We start from the raw sequence: 18,613 nt of genomic DNA on the forward strand, positions 1-18,613 counted from the left end.
TCAATTTCCTCGTCGTGTTCCTCGTTGGGCTGGTTTTCGACGAGAAACACATTCGTGTGTATGCTAAGAAGCCCGCGCATGCTCAGAATAAAGTATGAGACGGGAGCGCACCTTCGGTAAAACTAGCGTTTGTAATGGAGATAACACATTTTTTACGCTGTAACAGACTGAAAAGTGCAAATCTTCTCTTACCAAACTTTTACTTAACACGCGGTAACATGAGATTAGCAAAAGCAGCCCCAAGGGTTGTGCCAGTGGAATCGAACTTCCCCTGCCATTGTATGTGTTCTACGTCACCGCGTTTGAGAACGAGGAGATTTGGTCTTGACAGTGTGTACGCAAAGAAAGCTTGTCAAGTTTCTCCACAAGCCTAACAAGGAACTCGTCAAGGAAAACGATGTTTCATTTACGACGAGTTCCTCGTCGTGTGTGCAAAACCTGAGAGTTCATCTGGGAATTATTCACAGCGCCTTCACTTTTTCCACATTTTGTTATGCTACAGCCTTATTCCAAAATAGATTAAATCTATTATTTTCCTTAAAATTCTACAAACAATACCCCATAATGACAACATGAAAGAAGTTTGTTTGAAATGTTTGCAAATGTATTAAAAATAAAAAACGAAAAAATCACATGCACATAACTATTCACAGCCTTTGCCATGACACTCAAAATTGAGCTCAGGTGTAATCATACACGTGAGGTATCACGGTGATACCTCACGTGTGATGATCACTGTTTGCATGCGTCACCGCCCCCGCAACTGACACACACACTTTTACCTTTGTGTGCGAGCACTTTCTTTTTTTTACTATTTTTTTTTTTATACCTTTTGACATAAATTTTCTTATCACTTTTTTGCTGTCATAAGGAATGTAAACATCCTTGTGACAGCAAAAGGCATGTGACAGGTCCTCTTTATGGAGGGATTTGGGGTCTAAAAAAAAACAAATCCCTCCTCTGCACTTAAAACACCAAGATCTGCATTTTTGAATGCTTTCCATTTTTAAAAACTGGTGCAGATGGTTTCTGAGTAAACCGGAAGTAATGTCATTGCTTCCAATTTGCTGTTACGAACATCCGATCAAAGCTGATCCTGGCCCCCACTATTCGCTCAGTGGGACGGGAGGGCCCGAAAGAGCCGCAAAAGGCAGCTGGAGGGGGGGATGGCCCCTTCTGCTTCGTGTAACAGCAATCGAGCAGCTAGTAAGCCGCTCCAATTGCTATTACAAGAGAGTCAACCGCCGGCCCTAAAAAGCAATACCAGGGTGATGCCTGCAGCTGCAGTCATCTTGGTACAGGCACCGCCCCCCTGAAAAATGCCACCCCAGGCAGATGCCTTGTTTGCCTTGCGGTGGATACGTCCCTAGTGTCCCCCTCTTACAAAAATTATTGCATCAAGCTGCAATCTATTTTTTTTATATTGGACGTGTGTATGCTCCCTAGCAGTTTTCTCGACTAAAAAACTGCCCGCAAAAAATTGAAACCAGCGCTCTTTTTTCCCGTCGTGTTTCCCGTCAGTCTTTTTTTCGTCACAAAAAACGGTCGTGTGTATGCTTTTCCGAGGGGAAAAAAACGTGCATGCTCAGAATCAAAAGCAGCCCAAAGGATGGCACCATTTGAAAGGAACTCCCCCTATATAATCCCGTCGTACGTGTTGTACGCCACCGCCCTTTGGTCGGACGTTTTTTTGCACGAACGTGTATATGCAAGTCAGGCTGGAGAGGAATCACGTCGGGAAAAACATTGTTTTTTTTCCTGCTGAGAAAAATGGTCATGTGTACGAGGCATTATAGTAAATCTGCTCCAATTTAGCATTGCCTTGGTGCACAAGAGAATGGGTAAATGTAAGATGGATAGATTTTCACTGGTCTCAGACGGCAAAAACCCGTCAAACAAAATAGTAGAAACATCATGAATGCCTCCATGTTGATCCTGTAGGGATTGCAGGAGGTTCTCAGTACCTGACAACACCTGGCTATTAGAAAACAAGTGCACCTAGGGCAATGGTTTCCAAACTGTGGCCCGAGGGCCAAATGCGGCCCTTTGCTTGCCTTTACCCGGCCCTTGGAACACTGTCCCTTCCACTGATACAAGACCCTATTCTGCCACCTGACACCGACAATGGAGCGCCATTTCTCCCACTGCCACCAATAATGGGGCACTATTCCTCCCTACGATACCAGCAATGGGGTACTATTCCTCCCCCTAATACCAGATGTTTACTCCCACTGATGCCAAGAAAATTTCCACTCCCGCTGGCCAAAGTCCAGCCCTCCAAGAGTTTAAAGGACAATAAACTGACCCTTTGTTTAGAATGTTTGGAGACCCCTGACCTAGGGCTTCATGAAGAATGCCTCCTGCTTCTCCAGCTTAAATAGTGTTAGTTGGAGTTTGGCTTTAACCAGTTCCCGACCCCCGCATGTACATATACGTCCACAATATGGCACGTACAGGCACATGGGCGTACATGTACGTCCTCGCCTATTAGCGGGTGGGGGGTCCGATCGGGACCCCCCCCGCTACATGCGGAGGTCGGGTCCGCTCGGGGAGCGATCCGGGACCACGGCGCGGCTATTTGTTTATAGCCGCTCCGTCGCGATCGCTCCCCGGAGCTGAAGAACGGGGAGAGCTGTGTGTAAACACGGCTTCCCCGTGCTTCACTGTGTCGGCGCATCGATCGCGTCATTCCCTTTATAGGGAAGACACGATCGATGACGTCATTCCTACAGCCACACCCCCCTACAGTTGTAAACACATACTAGGTGCACCCTAACTCCTACAGCGCCACCTGTGGTTAACTCCCAAACTGCAACTGTCATTTTCACAATAAAGAATGCAATTTAAATGCATTTTTTGCTGTGAAAATGACAATGGTCCCAAAAATGTGTCAAAATTGTCCGAAGTGTCCGCCATAATGTCGCAGTCACGAAAAAAATCGCTGATCGCCGCCATTAGTAGTAAAAAAAAAAAAATTAATAAAAATGCAATAAAACTATCCCCTATTTTGTAAACGCTATAAATTTTGCACAAACCAATCGATAAACGCTTATTGCGATTTTTTTTTACTAAAAATAGGTAGAAGAATACGTATCGGCCTAAACTGAGGAAAAAAAATGTTTTTATATATGTTTTTGGGGGATATTTATTACAGCAAAAAGTAAAAAATATTGCATTTTTTTCAAAATTGTCGCTCTATTTTTGTTTATAGCGCAAAAACTAAAAACCGCAGATGTGATCAAATACCACCAAAAGAAAGCTCTATTTGTGGGGAAAAAAGGACGCCAATTTTGTTTGGGAGCCACGTCGCACGACCGCGCAATTGTCTGTTAAAGCGACGCAGTCCCGAACTGTAAAAACACCTTGGGTCTTTAGGCTGCATATTGGTCCGGGGCTTAACTGGTTAATTTGTTAGTCATGTCCATCTAAATCTGCTAGTATATCTAACGCTACCCTCTCCCCAGATTGACAATGCTGCTGTCCAAAAGTGTATTATGCATGGATCACAAGGTGAAAATAAACAAAACAAAATCTAGAAAAGAAAATTAATTTGTCAAAAACATTTAAAGTAACAATAAACTCCAGTTAAAAAAATAAATATTTAAATATGTATTAACTTAAAAAAGTACCTTCTATTGTTCTCAGTCGCCTCCAAATCCTCTGTGATCCAACTTCTTGTTAGAAAGTGGTTACATGTTTTTTAGCCAGCAGGTGGCGCCTTTGGGTCTTTCTTTATACACAGGCTTTTGTTCTTGTCAGAACTTGCTGAGCCCTTGGGTCATGTGCACAGTCTATTCTAAAACCCACTTTGAAAGATACCTAATGTTACAGAGCTCAATAGCTGAAGCTGCAGTTTTCACAAGGGACTTACAAGAATCACAATTCTGCAGCACACAGAGCGGGCCGTAAATGTGGTCCGAGCTGCACATGCGCGACTCAGATCACATTTGCCGCTGACAGGCAGGGGGGACACTTATGAGAGAAGAGACCTCTAGGGTCTCTTCTGTTATTAAAACCCTGCTCGTCAGCGTTTTTTTAACATATTGACTTTGATACCACTTTACCAATGCTTTGTTTTAGTGGAATTCCAGGCTATATTTAACTAAGCTTAAACTGGTTCCCACCCCCCTGCCTAATGCCTATTTAACTATCCCGTAGAGTGTAGAAGGAAGATGCTTATACTTTACCTATTATGAGGGATCTCTGGTCCGGTCATGTGATTGGCTTCCAGTGGTAGGCATCACAGGAGAGGAGGGACCGCCGACAACCAATGCTTTATAGTAAGCCTATGAGTGACGTCACCACCCAAGCATTCCAGCCGTTGTCAGATCTCTCTCCTCTCCCCTCAAGCCTGCCATTGGGGAGATCATGTGATCATCTGTTACATTGACAGCTATCAAAGAGACGGATTTGTAGAGATTTCTTCAGGAAGGAGATGGCAATCTTAATAGAACCCAGACAACAAAACTGACAAGGTTTTTAACCCTTCCCTACTCTATCTGAATTTTTAGAAATGCATACACTTTAGATCCAAGCAGAGTTTTCTAGGCTCTTTTTTTTTCTCTTTTAGATATTAAAGTGGTTCTAAAGGCAGAATGTTTTTTATCTTGCATTCTAAATCTTCAGTGTGCAGCAGCCCACCTCAGCCCCACTAATATTTACCTGAGCGCCATCTCAATCCAGCGATGTGCACGAGTGCCACGACCGTCTGGGGCTCTCCCTCCTGATTGGCTGAGACACGGCAGCAATGACCATATTTTTAAAATTAAATCCAGGGACATATTTTTTCTTTACTAGTAATGGCAACAATCAGCGACTCTCTGCCCGTCGCCTCCTGCCTCACAGCCTGTCAAGTCTTACTCTTCGGGCCCCGGCTACTACTGGGTGGGGAGCGGAGGAAGATCACTCCGCCAGGGAAGGCAAGGAGATAGGCATGTGGCTGGCCGAGACTTGAGCCAAGGCAGAAGAACATGCGAGCGGAGCAGAATGGGCATGCACCCGAAACTGAAGAAATATTCCCCCTCGCTCCGACCAGCACATGATCATCAGAAAGGGGCACAGATAATGGAAAAAATACAACCCCCCTATGCTAGTAGGCACGGCGGAGCGGGGGTGTGTAATTCTATTTTTTTAATTTTAATTCTGCACTGACTTTCTTTGAAATTGCCCCTGCCCCCTATTAAATCCAATCTGGGGACAAAACCAGGGACAGACTTGGTCCGGGGACAGTGTCCTCAATCAGGGGACTATCCCCTGAAACTGGGGATGTATGGTCACCCTACATTAGCTCCCGTTTCTGTCATTCAAAGTCAGTTAGCCAATGAGGAGAGAGAGTGGGCAGGGCGGAACCAGTCTGAATGGACACACAGAACAGTGGCTCGGCTTAGGTGCCCCCATAGCAAGCTCAACAGGAGGGAGCAGCCAGGAGCGCCGGCGAGGGGTACAAGAAGAGGAGGAGCTGGGCTTCCTTGTGTAAAACCACTGCACAGAGTAGGTAAGCTAAACATGTTTGTTATTTTTATAGAAAAAAAAGTGAGACTTTAGTTTTCAGTTTTCATTGTACACACATTTCCAGTGACTGACCTGGGCCTGAGTAACACAGACGCACCTGGAATCACTGAAATAAACATTATTAACCTGAAAAGCCCTGTATGGGTTAAGCAAATAAGAGCAACGTCAGTTTAACAATAATTTGTCTGGTGGATCGGATTGGATGGCAGTCCAGTGTAAATGGACAGGCGGTCTGTTTACATCTGACCACCCATAGAGGAGAGCAGGCTGTGTTTTGTGTCTGCTCTGCATAAGCGAAGCGGACACAGACCAGCCATCCGTCTGGTCAGCGGGGATCAGCGGAACGATTCCATGCTCAGCAAGCGGACTGCGACGGAGCGCGCCCAGTGTGGAAGGGCCTAATAAGGAGTTATGGCCATAGTGAACAAGTAGAGAGTACAGAAGTTTGGCCACGGAGTACAAAGAGTTAAAGCGGAGCTCCACCCAAAAGTGGAAGCTCTGCTTTAAGCACTACCCCCCTTTCCCTGCCACATTTGGCATGTTTTTTTTGGGGGAGGGGGAATGGGTACCTGCGCTTTCAAATCGCTTTTAAAGCACTTTGGAAGTGCTGCCCATTTATTGCAATGGGCAGGGGCGTTTTGGGAGCGCTATTTACAGCACTACCAACCCACCCCAAAGATGCTGCTGGCGGGACTTTTTCTAACGTCCTGAAAGCGCACCGCCCCTGTGTGAAAGCACTCACTGCAGAGAATGGGAGGCGGTTTTCAGGCGCTTTTTAGAGGCTATTTTTAGCGGTAAAACGCTCCTCTTTAAGGCCCCTTTCACACTGAGGCAATTTGCTATAACGCTAAAAATAGCGCTTGCAAAGCGCCCTGAAAGAGCGGCTCCCTTCACTCCAGTGTGAAAGCCTGAGGGCGGTGCGCTGGCAGGACGATAAAAAATGTCTTGCAAGCAGTATCTTTGGAGCTGTGAAGGAGCGGTGTGTATACCGCTCCTCCACCGCTCTTGCCCTTTGAAATGAATGGGCACCGCGGCCGTACCGCCGGCAAAGTGCCGCTGCAGCGGGTGGTTTTAACCCTTTTTCGGCCGCTAGCGGGGGTTAAAAACGCCCCGCTAGCGGCCGAATGCCTCTGCAAAAATGACGCCGCCCCCTCCCCAGTGTGAAAGGGGCCTAACAGTATTCTGAAGGGGAAGACTCATTGTTACGTTACAGTGCTGCCTTAGCGATGATTTCACATGACCACACTTCAGCCCGCAGCATTGAAAGTTGTAAAATGTGAGTCCTGAGGTAGGAAATTGAACACGTATTTTACTAGTGAATGTTTATTTTATTGTTCTTGTGTAAAAATAAATACTTTAGACTGTCAGAGACTTTGGAGTTTTGTGATCTTTGAGGATGGTGAGAATGAGAGGTCAGTGATGATTTGTTTTAAAGCTACTTTACTGTTTGTTGGAGAGGAAATCTCTCTCTGGGTTTGGCTGCATTCTGCTTTCTACCCGCTATTGGAAGCGTGAGTGTCACAGTTAGGCTGCCTTCCCACCAGGTTATTTGTCAAATGTCTTTGCATTATTTCAATACAAGTTCTTTCACTGCACTGGGCCTGAATGTGTTATTTCCGCCACACCACACTGCACCCCACCTACATACTTACCAGTGGCGTAGCGTGGGGGGTGCCAGGGGGGCCGTGGCACAACATTTGGGCGGGCGGAAATCCCACGCCAGTGTGTGTGTCCCCGACTCTGTCCTCCTAATTTGAATTTCCTTTGTCTTCGTGCTTTTGCCGACATGTTCCGCCTGGTGCCCTTTGATTGGGCGAATGGGGTCATGACTCACTGACAGCCTATCTCATAAATACCTTCTGGTCCATAGCAGAATGGTCTACCTTCAGACATTCCTGCCTTCATTTTATTCATTACTATATATGCTCCAACATGAAGGCTCTCATAGTTTTGAATTAGGGACCACACTTGGCAAATGGGCCTTGACTAGGCAGTGAGGCTGCCACATAGATTTGCTAATATTGTGCAACAAAAACCTATGTTTTTAACAGTATAATTTTTTTTTTTATGCTGGGTAGCTGGTAAGTGCGCTGGGAAATATTTGTATTGTGTTTGTTCTGTGAAAAATCTTAAAGTGGTTGTAAACCTCAGACATGAAATATGAACAAAACATATCCCTGTACAGTCTGTACTTGTCTCACTTAAGAGCACCAAGTGTCATTTCTGTCTGCTGCTTCATTTCTCTGCTATCAGCATTAATCACTTTTGACATGTTTTCCTGACACCAAGAGAAAAATGGTGACAGGGGAGGGATCTCCAGCTAATTGACAGCCTCAGCACTGTTCCTGTGTGCTGTGCGGAGGGGGGGGGGGTGTCCCTTTCCTCCAATGAGCTCTCAGACCTCCCCTCACTAAGCTCTGCTGTGTAATTTCAGTGCCACACCCCCTTTTTTCTGAACTGCTATATAAATTGTGCAGTTTGAACCGATGTAGAAAAGGGAAAATTGTGGATAAAAAAGGAACAATTTATGTTGGAAGATTTGTTTCGGCTCTGTGTATCACCTGAGGCCAGTCACTTCGCCGGGTATATGGAAGGGTTTACAACCACTTTAATTTAAAAGGCTTACTATAAATTCATTGGAGCAGTGGTTGCCATTTTTGTGCAGACAATCAAAAATAAGACCTGTTACTATGTAATATTGCACTTTTTGCGTCTTCATTATTCTATGCAATTTCTAACTAAGCATTAAAATATTAATCTACTATATACAGTACATACACTATATCAGGGGTCTCCAAACTTTCTAAACAAAGGGCCGGATTACTGTCCTCCAGACTTTAAAGGGGCCGAACTGTGGAGTACAAAATCCCCCATCATTGGTGTCACTGGGAGGAATTCTGCCCCATCATTGGTGTCACTGGGAGAAATTCTGCCCCATCACTGGGAGGAATTCTGTCCCATAATTGGTGTCATTGGGAGGAATTCTGCCCCATCATTGGTGTCACTGGGAGAAATTCTGCCCCATCACTGGGAGGAATTCTGTCCCATAATTGGTGTCATTGGGAGGAATTCTGCCCCATAATTGGTGTCATTGGGAGGAATTCTGCCCCATCATTGGTGTCACTGGGAGAAATTCTGCCCCATTACTGGGAGGAATTCTGCCCCATCATTGGTGTCATTGGGAGGAATTCTGTCCCATCATTGGTGTCATTGGGAGGAATTCTGCCCTTCATTGGTGTCATTGGGAGGAATTCTGCCCTTCATTGGTGCCAATGAATAAAAAAGCACCCCAAGGGCCGGATAAAATCAAGCAAAGGGCCACATCTGGCCCCCGGGCCGCAGTTTGGAGACCACTGCACTATATTGTCAAAAGTATCTGGATGCCTGCCTTTACACCCACATGAACTTTAATGGCATCCCAGTCTTGGTCAGTAGGGTTCAATAATATTGAGTTGGCCCACCTTTGCAGCTATAACAGCTTCAACTCTTCTGGGAAGGCTGTCTGCAAGGTTTAGGAGTGTGTCTATGGGAATGTTTGACCATTCTTACAGAAGTGCATTTGGCAGCTCAGACACTGATGTGGATGAGAAGACCTGGCTCACGGTCTCCGCTCAGTATTTCATCCCAAAGGTGTTCTATCGGGTTGAAATCAGGGCTCTCTGAAGGCCAGTCAAGTTCTTCCACCCAAAACTCGCTCATCCATGTCTTTATGGACCTTGCTTTGTGCACTGGTGTACAGTCATGTTGGAAAAGGCCACCCCCCAAACTATTCCCACAAAACTGGGAGCATGAAATTGTGCAAAATGTCTTAGTATGCTGACGCCTTAAGAATTCCCTTCACTGGAACTAAGGGGCCAAGCCCAACCCCTGAAAAACAACCCCATACCATAATTCCCCCTCCATGATTTGGACCAGTGCACAAAGCAATGTCCATAAAGACATGGATGAGCGAGTTTGGGTTGGAGGAACTTGACTGACCTGCACAGAGTCCTGACCTCAACCCGATGGAACACCTTTGGGATGAATTAGAGTAGAGACTGCGAGCCAAGCCTTCTCGTCCAACATCAGTGCCTGACCTCAAAAATGCACTTCTGTAAGAATGGTCAAACATTCCCATAGACACACTCCTAAACCTTGCGAACAACGGGCCAGATTCACAAATGAGATACGACTGCGTTTCTCCTGATACGCCGTCGTATCTCTGTTTCTATCTATGCGACTGATTCATAGAATCAGTTACGCATAGATAGCCAGAAGATCCGACATGTGTAATTGTTTTACACTGTCGGATCTTAAGATGCAATACCGCGGCCGCCGCTGGGGGGAGTTTGCGTCGTAAACCAGCGTCGGGTATGCAAATTAGTAGTTACGGCGGATCCACGACGGTTTTTCGTGTTCGCTACGTTGCCGCTAGTCTAGTTTCCCGTCGCAAAGTTACACTTTTTTTTTGGTGCCTTAACTTTAGACAGCAAGTGTATTGCTGTCTAAAGTATGGCCGTCGTTCCCGCGTCGAAATTTTAAAATCAACGTTGTTTGCGTAAGCCGTCCGGGAATACGGAAGTACGCTACGCGCGTCGCCGTTCAGAAAAATGACGTCACGGCGCGCAAAGCACGGCTGGAGTTAGGAAACGGAGCATGCGCAGTAGGTCCGGCGCGGGAGCGCGCCTAATTTAAATGGCACACGCCCATTTGAATTGGCCCGCCTTGCGCCGGAGGCCGCGGGCGTAGGTTTTCATCGCAAGTGCTTGGTGAATCAGGCACTTGCGATGAAAAATTGCGGCGGTGTAACGTATCTAGGATACGTTACGCCGCCGCGATTCTACGTGAATCTGGCCCAACCTTCCCAGGAGAGTTGAAGCTGTTATAAGCTAGGCCAACTCCATATTGAACCCTACGGATTGAGACTGGGATGTCATTAAAGTTCATGTGCGTGCAAAGGCAGGCGTCCCAATATTTTTGATAATATAGGGTATGTACAAATAAACATGTCTAGTAAAACTTTGACATAAAGACAGGAAGGTGTCGCCTTAAATAGCTGTATAAACAGACAGGTCCTAATCCTTCAACACTATCCAAAGCTAGAAAATTGTATTCAATTTAAAAAAATGTGTGAATCGCGGTTGTAAGTTGTGTGAATCTTGTGTGAAAACATTTTATAAATAGACACCTAGAAAGTGTTATGTAAAAGCAAAAATAAAACCTCTAGGACCCTGGAGCCATGTTTTGCCACAAAGGAAGTCAAGGACCTTAAACATGTTACCTTGAAACTGAAAACAGTTTGTTCTAAAAATAATTGAGAAATGTCCCTAGAGTCTAGGGAATATCCCTGTTTTTAGGGACTCTCTGTAGATTTACTTTAATGTTTCCGTTTTCTTACCTAATATCCACAGCCATTATTTACAAGAAAATGAAACAGTTGTTGTTCACTTTTAGCAACAATTTACAAAAATCCTCCTATGCCATTCCATACCTTCAAGGGCTGGACACTACAATTGTGCACCCCCTAGTGGCCACTTAAAGCGGCGCTCCACCGTAAAGTTGAACTTCCGCTCATCGGATTCCTCCGCCTCTCCGGTGCCACAATTGGCACCTTTCGGGGGAAGGGGGGACAGGATACCTGACAGGTATCCTTTCCAACTTTAGGGAATCCGGCCGTGACGCAGCAGTGACATCACCGCGGGGCTCCCTCCTCCTCCTCCCCAGGCGGCCGGGCTTATGGAAGGGAGGAGCGGGGCCTCGCGCATGCGCAGTAGGGTTCCTGGCGTGAAGCCAAAAGGCTACACTGCTGGGTTTCCTTACCCGCAATGGCGGCGGCAGTGTAGCCTTTCGGCTTCACGCCAGGAACCCTACTGCCGTCATCGCTGGACTCCAGGACAGGTAAGTGTCCATTTATTAAAAGCCAGCAGCTGCAGTATGTGTAGCTGCTGGCTTTTAATTGTTTTTGTCCCCGGACCTCCTCTTTAAAATGATATTAACCACTTTACCCCCGGACCATATTGCTGGTCAATGACCGGGCCACTTTTTGCGATTCGGCACGGCGTCGCTTTAACTGACAATTGCGCGGTTGTGCGACATGGCTCCCAAACAAAATTGGCGTCCTTTTTTTCCCACAACTAGAGCTTTCTTTTGGTGGTATTTGATCACCTCTGCGGTTTTTAGTTTTTGCGCTATAAACAAAAATAGAGCGACAATTTTGAAAAAAAATTATATTTTTTACTTTTTGCTATAATAAATATCCCCCAAAAATATATAAAAAACATATTTTTTTCCTCAGTTTAGGCCGATACGTATTCTTCTACATATTTTCCGTAAAAAAAACAAACGCAATAAAGCGTTTATTAATTGGTACTTTGCGCAAAAGTTATAGCGTTTACAAAATAGGGGGTAGTTTTATGGCATTTTTATTACAATTTTTTTTTTTACTAGCAATGGCGGCGATCAGCGATTTTTATCGGTACTGCGACATTATGGCGGACACTTCGGACACTTTTGACACATTTTTGGGACCATTGGCATTTTTATAGCGATCAGTGCTATAAAAATGCATTGATTACTATAAAAATGCCACTGGCAGTGAAGGGGTTAACACTAGGGGGCGAGGAAGGGGTTAATCATGTTCCCTGGGTGTGTTTTAACTGAAAAGGGGTGGGACTGACATGGGGAAATGACAAATTGCTGTTCATACATTTATGAACAGACGACCAGTCATTTCTCTCCCTGACAGGACCGGGAGCTGTGTGTTTACACACACAGTTCCCGGTTCTCGCTCTATAACGTGCGATCGTGGGTGCCCAGTGGTGATCGCACCTGCCGGGCACGCGCGGCGAGCAGGGGGCGCACGCACGCAACCCTAGTGGCTGATTTGCGAGGTGACGTAGATCTACGTGACCTCGCGCAGGGGAGCCGACCTGCCGCCGTATAACTGCGGCGGCTGGTCGGCAAGTAGTTAAAGGCTATTTTGTTGTCTTTAAAATAAAAGGTGTTATACTCACCTGGTTTGTGCGACGTGGCTCCCAAACAAAGTTGACGTCCTTTTTTCCCACAAATAGAAATTTCTTTTGGTGGTATTTGATCACCGCTGTGGTTTTTATTTTTTGCGCTATAAACAAAAATAGAGCGACAATTTTGAAAAAAATTAATAAATATTTTTTTTTGCTAAAATAAATATTCCCAAAAAATCTATAAAAAAAAAAGATTTTTTTCCTCAGTTTAGGCCGATGCTTATTCTTCTACATATTTTTGGTAAACAAATTGCAATAAGCGTTTATTGATTGGTTTGCGCAAAAGTTATAGCGTCTACAAAATAAGGGATAGTTTTATGGCATTTTTATTAATATTTTGTTTTACTAGTAATGGCGGCAATCAGTGGTATTTTTATTATGACTGCGACATTATTGCGGACACATCGGACACTTTTGACGCCATTTTGGGACCATTGTCATTGATACAGTGATCAGTGCTATAAAAATGCACTGATTACTGTAAAAATTACACTGGCAGTGAAGGGGTTAACCAGTAGGGGGCACTGAAGGGGTTAAGTGTGTCCTTCTAACTGTAGGGGGGTTGGGCCATGTGTGACACGACACTGATCACCGTTTCGGATTACAGGGAGCTGTGATCAGTGTCCTGTCACTAGGAAGAATAGGGAAATGCTTGTTTATGTCAGCATTTCCCCGATCTTCCTCTCTGTGACACGGTATCCCCGCGGACATTGAGTCCGCGGGACCCGCGGTCAGACTCACGGAGCTTGCTGCGCGCGCACGCGCCCACAATGCCGCATCTTAAAGGGGACATACAGGTACGTCCATCTGCCCACGTATATAGTCGTGCACTGGTCCTTAAGTGGTTAAACTATTCACTTGGGACTTTGAGGAAATGGCAACTCAACATTTGAAATCCCAATTCCAAGAACATATGCAACCTTTGTAGACATCTCTAGTTCTGCAAATATAAGCACTGTTTCTTTTGTGGTTTTAAGATCTATTTCCCACAAAATGTTTTGATGTTATTAAAGCCCAGTGGTTCTTGTAAGCTATGTGTTTTCTATTATCTCACATCACTGGAAAAAAGTTGGTCTCTGTTAAAAGAGGAACTGCAGTTTGAAGCTACTGTCATGTGTAGGTTACTTACTGAAAAAGCTATTATAGCGGATCACCACAAACCAAAATCGCAATTTAAAGGGGAGTTCCACCCACAATTTCACTTTTTAAATATAAATACCCCTGTAATACACAAGCTTAATGTAGTCTAGTAAAGTTAGTCTGTAAACTAAGGTCCGTTTTGTTAGGTTTTTAGAGCATTTAGTTAGTTTATAATTTAGAAATAGACCGTGGCCATCTTAAGTGTGGGCATCATCAAGCCAGACTGTATGACTTCCTGGATTTCAGCCTTGCAGATCTTGCACATGCTCCGTGCTGCACAAGCAATGTAATAGGTTTCAGTCAGGTTTCCATAGCAACGGGAGTGTCAGAGGAAGTTGCCGCCCCTTCTCTATGCAAATAGGCTATTTGCAAGGACTACTGGGATACATGATGCCTATCCCAGAAACCCTTGTGAATAGCCTTGTGACTTAATAGCCTAGGCTAATAAGGAGGAGGAAGTAATGAAGGACTACACAATAAAGGTATTTACAAGCAACAAAATAAAAAAAAATGTCCATTCTGAACACTATGAGATTAGGGCATGCAGCACAGACAAACATAAAAAAATGGGTGGAACTCCACTTTAATTTATTTTTAATATTCAAAACAAACTCCCCCATGACCCATGCTTTGAATCACTTTGAAAAACATCCCCTAACATGTCTGGTCATGGCCATCTTGAATAAGGGCAAATGATCCATGTAGCATTTACTTCCTGGAATCCATCTGCCCTTAGCTCAAGCATATCTGCAGGAGAGTGTGTTAAGCTGAGAAAATCCCTCCTCCTCTCCTCCCCTCCCGAAGATTCATGGGATGTATGACACAATTTGCCCAGGCAAGAAACCAGGAAGTAACTGAAGAAATTAGAAAAAAAAGTTTAAAACGGGTAAATATGATATACTTTCCTATCTATTTACTAAGGCTAGCAGCATAATGATTAAAAATAGTCCATGTTAATTGGGAGGGTGAAGTTCCATTTTAAGAAGGACCACTGTGTGTATAACAGAGCAATGGGAAGCAGGACTCAGCAAGGGGCATGTTGGACTTCTGCAGAGAGACTACTGCTTCTACACAAAGAGCAAGTGTCCTTCTTTGCAGCATGCTAGCAGCAGACAGGTTTTTCTACGTAGACCTTAACCACTTAAGGACCTGAAGGATTTGCCCCCTTAATGACCATGCATTTTTTTGCGATACGGCACTGCGTCACTTTAACTGACAATTACACATTCGTGCGACGCTGTACCCAAACAAAAAAAGACAGACAATTTTGAAAAAAAAAAATGTTTTACTTTTGCTCTAAAAAATATTCAAACCATAAATAAAAAAAAAAAAAATTTCTTCCTCAGTTTAGGCCGATATGTTTTCTACATATTTTTGGTAAGAAAAAAATCACAATAAGCGTATATTGATTGGTTTGTGCAAAAGTTATAGGCCCGGATTCACATACATTGGCGCATATTTATGCCGGCGTAGCGTATCTTCTTTACGCTACGCCGACGCAGCGTAGAGAGGCAAGCACTGGATTCACAAAGCCAGTGCTGCCAAATCTGTGCTGGGTTTCCTAGGCATAAGCCGGCGTATGTGGAAGTGGGCGTGAACCATGCAAATGAGGCGTGACCCCATGCAAATGGTGGGCTGAGGCTCAGACAGATACATATAATGAACGGCGCATGCGCCGTCCTGTGGACGCATCCTAGTACGCATGCTTAGAATCACGTTGGATCTACTCCCTAAGATACGACGGATCACTGCCTACGGCGTGAACATAACCTACGCCCAGCCATATTCACGTCCAACGTAAACGACGTAAAATACGACGGCTTGAGTTCCCTGGTGCAGACCTTTGCAGGGATGCTGCTGAGTTACACCTCCTTTATGGGGCATAACTTTACGCCGGACGTTTGACTTTACGCGCACTGCGTCGGATGGACGTACGTTCGTGAATCGGCGTATCTCCCTCATTTGCATATGTAAATAGAAAATCAATGGGTGCGCCAAATACGTCCAGCGTAAATATGTGCCCACTCTATGCCGGCGTAGGCAAGTTACGTCGGTCGGATGAAGCCTATTTTCAGGCGTATCTAGTTTTGTGGACACGGCGCACAGATACGATGGCGCATATTTGCACTCGAGATACGTCGGCGCAAGTGCTTTGTGAATCCGGCCCATATCGTCTACAAAATAGGGGATATATTTATGACATGATCTGTGATTTTTAGCGGGACTGCGACACTGCGGTGGACAGATCAGACACTTTTTTGGGACCATTGACATTTATACAGCGATCAGAGCTAAAAAATAATCACAGATTAGTGTATAAATGTCATTGGCAGGGGGGTTAACACTAGGGGGCGATCAAAGGGTAAATGTGTGTCCTAGGGAGTGTTTCTAACTGTGGGGGGATGGTAATGCCTGGAGGGTGAGACATATTGCTGTTCATAACCAGTATTAACAGCAGGTCTGTCACCTCTCTCTCCTGACAGAACGGAGATCTGTCTGTTTACATTGACAGATCTCCATTCTATCTCTCTCAGGAGCGATCGCAGGTGCCCAGCGGACATCAGATCCATCGGCTTCACCGTTGTGCCGCAGTCTTAAAGCTTTCAAGGTACAGCTATGGCGATTTGCCCAGGGGAGCCAACCTGCCACAGTATAACTGCGGTGACTGGTAGTTAATCTGCCCCCCCCCCCCCCCACAGTGCCCACAGCTTATAAATGTTCTTTTTACATTAAAATGTTGCCACTATATACCTTTTTGGCTGATCTGTATACCACAGTGATTGATAAACTGTACAGTTTCTCCAGTGCTGAGGGTTCAGGTAGGAGGAAATTTCCACTGCACCCTGTATACACAGGATAAAACAGCCTTTTTACACAATGCAGAGGATTAACCCCTTAAGTTCCGCAGTGAATATAACAAGCATACTATGCTGCATATACAGACACATTTTACTGTTGTGGGTTTAGTAACACTTTAAATTCCATGTGATTCTGTACAGTGTGCTGTGATAAAATGCGGCATGTTGCATTTTATCGCAGCACACTGCAACACAGTTCTAGGCTACGTTGCAGTGTGAATGGGACACACAGAAAACAACTCGATTCTGTGTGCTCTTGCAGTGACGGGCATTTTACAATGTGTGAATTCACTCTCAAATATACTCTATTCTTAAAGCCTTGGCCATCTTTATGTAGAGCAACAATTATTTTTTCTTTGCCATGAGGTGCCATGTTGAACTTCCAATGACTAGTATTAGAGAGTGAGGCCCCATACACACCATAGAATCTATCCGCAGATAAATCCCATCAAATGGGTTTCTGCGGATAGATCCTATGGTGTGTACACTCCGTCGGATATTTATCCGCAGATAAATCTCCCCTGGGATGGATTTCCAGCAGATGGATATTTGCTGACATGCTCAACAAATCCATCTGCTGGAATCCATTCCAACGGATGGATCCGCTCGTCTGTACAGACTTACCGGATCCATCCGCCCAAAGGGATTCCCCGCACGCGTCGTAATGATTTGACGCATGCGTGGAATTCCTTATATGACAGCGTCGCGCCCGTCGCCGCGTCATAATAGCGGCGACGGCGCGACACGTCATCGGCAGAGGATTTCAGCGCGGATTTCAATGCGATGGTGTGTACACGCCATCGCATTGAAATCTTCTGAAATCCTCGAGAGGATTTATCCGCGGATACGGTCCGCTGGACCGTATCTGCGGATAAATCCTCTCGTGTGTATGGGGCCTGAGAGCAATAACACCAAATTTAACACACCTGCTCCCCATTCACACCTGAGACCTTGTCGCATGGGAAAATGGCTAATTGTGCCCAATTTGGACATTTTCACTTAGGGGTGTACTCACTTTTTAGCCAGAGGTTTTAATATTAATGGCTGTGTGTTATTTTGAGGGGACAAAGAATTTACACTGTTATACATGCTGTACACTCACTACTTTACATTGTAGCAAAGTGTAATTTCTTCAGTGTTGTCACAGGAAAAGATATAATAAAATATTTACAAAAATGTGAGGGGTGTATTAACTTTTGTGAGATACTGTGTGTGTATTTATATATATATATATATATATATATATATATATATATACACACAGTATATATAGAGTTCATTAATAAAGTATTCAGATCCCCTTCACTTTTTTCAATTTTGTTATGTTGCAGCCTGAAAATGCATACTGTATCAGAGAAAACGCCATGAGGTCAAAGGAACTGCCGGAAAAGCACAGACAGGATTATTGCAAGGCACCTATCTGGGGAAGACTACAATTGGAAGAAGTTTGACACAACCAGGACTATTCCAAGCAGGGCCGTCTTAATAGCATCATGGGCCCCTGGGCAAAGTAATGCTCTGGGGTCCCTACAATGATGACAGTGCAGGTAAACAGACATCAAGAAGATAGGAGGCAGACGGCCTCCCCTGTGTATCTATCACTCTCAGTGCCACCCTGGGCCCCCCAATTTTGGGGCAGCGTGGGCTCAAAGACCAGCTTCTTTGGGGAAAGTGCAGGGGCCCCTCATGCAGTGCCCAGGTGTGCCCTCTCATTAGGACAGCCCTGATTCCAAGAGTTGGACACCCTGCCAAACTAAGCAACTGGGGAGAAGGACCTTAGTAAGAGAGGTGACCAAGAAACCTATGGTCACTCTGACTGAGCTCCAGAGATCCTGTGTGGAGATGGGACAAAGTTCCAGAAGGACAACCATCACTGCAGCCCTCCACCAATCTGAGCTTTATGGCAGAGTGGTTAGATAGGATCCCCTCCTCAGCAGTGGCGGCTGGTGATCAAATTTTTTTGGTGGGCGCAAACAAACGAAAAAACAAACAAACAATTGCAGCCTCACTGTGCCCATCAAACACAGCTACTGTGCCCATCAACTGCAGCCACTGTTCCCATCAAACGCAGCCACTGTGCCCATCAAACGCAGCCACTGTGCC

Source organism: Rana temporaria, chromosome 1 (assembly GCF_905171775.1).
Source record: "Rana temporaria chromosome 1, aRanTem1.1, whole genome shotgun sequence".
Lineage (NCBI taxonomy): Eukaryota > Metazoa > Chordata > Amphibia > Anura > Ranidae > Rana > Rana temporaria.